The sequence below is a fragment of the Micromys minutus genome, assembly GCF_963924665.1.
Source record: "Micromys minutus genome assembly, chromosome: 2".
Classification (NCBI taxonomy): Eukaryota; Metazoa; Chordata; class Mammalia; order Rodentia; family Muridae; genus Micromys; species Micromys minutus.
This window is the reverse complement of record NC_137971.1, coordinates 25,871,666-25,875,077: the sequence shown is the minus strand read 5'-3', so window position 1 is coordinate 25,875,077 and position 3,412 is coordinate 25,871,666. Positions and strand designations below refer to the sequence as shown.

At 48.7% G+C, this 3,412-nt stretch overlaps 1 pseudogene across 1 annotated transcript; it reads left to right on the top strand.

The window, feature by feature from the left end:
- The first annotated feature begins 1,496 nt into the window (after positions 1–1,496).
- Positions 1,497–1,863, top strand: LOC308417383 (ubiquitin-ribosomal protein eL40 fusion protein-like; annotated as a pseudogene). Its single transcript has one exon. The product of its transcript is annotated as a ubiquitin-ribosomal protein eL40 fusion protein-like (transcript).
- The last annotated feature ends 1,549 nt before the right edge of the window (positions 1,864–3,412 follow it).

The window sequence follows — 3,412 nt, the reverse complement described above, 5'->3', positions numbered from 1 at the left end:
AGATGCTCTACATTTGACACTGTGGCTTCTGTTTATAACCTATGGCATAGGGGGGGGGGAGCGTTACTCCCTCAGGCAGGGTGTCTCCATTCAGACTGGGTGGGTTGTTTGTTTGTTTTATTCATTAATCTTTTTTTACAGTCTAGGCCGCAGCCCCTTCCCGGTCTGCACAAGCCCATACCACTCCCCATCCCATACCTCCCCCACCCCACAACCACCTCCAAAAGGATGTCCCCTCCCCACCAGGCCACCCCACTCCATGGTGCCTCCAGTCTCTTGAGGGTTAGATGCATCTTCTCTGACTGAGTCCAGACCCTGCAGTCTTCTTCTCTATACGTGTGTGGGGGGGGGGGACTCATATCAGCTGGTGTGTGCTGCCTGGTTGGTGGCTCAGTGTCTGAGAGATCTCAGGGGTCCAAGTTAATTGAGACTGCTGGTCCTCCTCCAGGGTTGCCCTCCTCCACAGTTTTTTTTCTAGCTCAACCACAGCTTCTGTTGGTTACGTGTAAATCTTGCTCTTTTAGCTGCTTGTTGGGCCTCTAGGAGGGCAGCCATGCTAGGCTCCTGTCGCCAAGCACACCACAGAATCAGTACCAGTGTTGCAGCCCCGGGCCTCCCCTTGAGCTGGATCTCTATTTGAACCTGTCACTGGCCCTCCTTTCTCTCATGCTCTGCTCCATTTTTGTCCCTGTAGTTCCTTCAGACTGGAACAATCCTGGGTCAGTCAAACTGACTGTGGGACGGCAACCCCATCCCTCCACTTGATGTCCTGTCCCTCCACTGGGAGTGGGTTCTACAAGTTCCCACTGCACACCGTAGAGCACTTCATTCAAGGTCCCTCCCTTTGAGTCCTGAGAGTCTCTAACCTCCCAGGTCTTCGAGACATTCTAGAGGGTCCCCCATATCCTAGCTCCTGAGGTTAGCTGTTTCCATTCTTCCTGCTGGACTTCAGGGCTTCAGCCCTCCCCCCCAACCAGTAATTACACTTTTAATAAACATAAAATAATGGGTTTCCATAAGGTGTTTCCACGGTTTTTGAGGTTAGTTATTCGTCCTCCACCCTCCTCTCCCAAGCCCCTCTACAAAAAACGTTTACACCCCCAGCGATCTCCCTTTTCACATTCACGTTGTCTGCCTCACAACACATCCTTTCAAACTACCCTCGTGACAGGTCCCTTTTAGTAAGTGCTCCATAGCTTCAGTAATGGTGTCAGGTCTTGAGGCCTCCCATTGAGCTGGATCCCACTTTAGGCCTGTCGCTGGACATTCTTTTCCTCTCCATTTCCGTTCTCAAATCAACAAAGCTTTACTTTTGTTTGTGGTAGTTTCACTGGATAGCCTGAGGGAAAACAGAAAATTCCTAGGCAAGTAGTGCCATCTAGTGGTAGAACTAGGAAACGGCAACGTCCCTGCAACATAAAATGCAATTATTCAGCCTTTTAAGCGTGTGAAATACTCTTTATCTTCAGCGAAGCGGCCGAGGGGCAGATGCCAACATGCAGATTTTCGTGAAGACCCTGACGGGCAAGGACATCACGTGACACCGTCGAGGATGTCAAGGCCACGATTCAAGACAAGGAAGGCATCCAGCCTGACAAGCAGAGGCCCGTATTCGCAGGCAAACAGCCGGAGGACGGCCGCACCCTGTCCGACTACAACATCCAGAGAGAGTCCACCTTGCACCTGGTGCTGCGTCTGCGCGGTGGCATCATCGAGCCGTCCCTTCGCCAGCTTATCCAGAAGTACAACAGTGACAAGATGATCTGCCGCAAGTGCTACACACACCTGCATCCCCGTGCAGTCAACTGTTGCAGGAAGTGCGGCCACACCAACAACCTGGGCCCCAAGAAGAAGGTCAAATAAAGCGGGGGCCATACCTGGCTTGGGACCCTTGGACCAGATAAAGACCCCTTCCATCGACTGGGGGTGTGGGGGCAGAGCATTAAATGTACAAGAACCTTTAAAACAGTGTACCGGTGGGAAAAGCTAAGTACAAACGTTATATGGGACATGGCTTCACTTACGAACCATGTTTGGAACCAGTAAACGCATCGAGACAGATGCGGGTTTGGCAGGGGCTGAGAGTGGAGACTCTTGTAAGCGTAACTATTCTGTCTGATGAAAATGCCCTAGAACTAGACCCTAAACAATGTTCTAGCTGCTGCTGCGTGTTGCATTCTGGATGTCAGAAAACCGTGAAGGTGTAAAAGCCAGTTTCTGTGCTTAAAAGTTAAGCTTCAGTGGCAGAGTCCTACATATAGATCGCAGCAGTAGAAGACTGGAGGTGATCCGGGCAGTAGAGAAACCAGGCGGTAACTATGACAACCAGGATATCAGAGTCAGTGCTACCCACGGTGAGTCAGATTGGTTCTCTATAGCCTTGAGGCAGTATGGGAAGAATGACGGTCTGTCTCTGGGATTTCTTAGGATGTTTTGCTGAAGCAGACACACGGGAGGATGGTTTGCTGAGAACAGACCTGAGGTGTTTTTCTAGAAGCTGCCTGGAAAAGAAGGCATGTAATGTTTTGCTACAAAGGATGCTTGAGAGGGCGTGATTGTTGAAAAGGATCATATAGAACCCAGCAGACGGTGGCATTGGTTCACCTTGCCTTCTTCACTGATCATCATTTGTGGTGACTTTGTAGAGAAAAATGCACCAAAGAACTCCCAGTGGCTTCTTGCCACTTCTGCAGACTCGGGTTGATTGGCAGAGCCTTGCTATTTCTTCTAGATTGGACTGCTGCTGCTGATTCGTGGCACCAAAGATTGGAGTCACCCCCAAAGGACTCTTTCTAGAAAGTTCCACATTCCCCTTTGCCCTATTGACCTTGCCTTCCAACTACCTCTGGTAGATGGAGGGCTAGAAGGGAGGTTAAAGTGCTTAACAACCCTCATTAAAGTAGATTTTTGAAAACTATCTAAGCCTACAGGGTCTTATCACAATGCCCAAGCTGGCATTGATCTCACTGTGGCGCCTAGGCCAGTCTTGAACTTGCGATCTTGCTCCCTCCACTTCAAAAACAATAGGATTCCAGGACAGAAACTCGGGGCAGCTTGATTCCACCTGCCATTCATCTTCTAAGCCCTTTTCTCCCTCTCACAGGCTTCTCTTCGATGTCTTAGTATAATTCCACATCTTACTTATATTTCTAATGAACATGAGTATTCGCAGTCAGTCTATGGTGTTAGAATTTTGTATTTTCATAAATACTTTAAATACTTTCATAAACACTTTAAATACTTGTAAACTCAAGTACATGCGCTGGAGTGGGGGGGGATACGTTGAATTAACTCCAGGGTTTACCTCAGAAAAGAAAAAGGAGAAAGGTAAAGATAGGCTAGAATAAGCAGATATAATTCTCATCTGATATGTTACAGTTATTACAAGACAATTGTGCCCCTTTCATGAGTG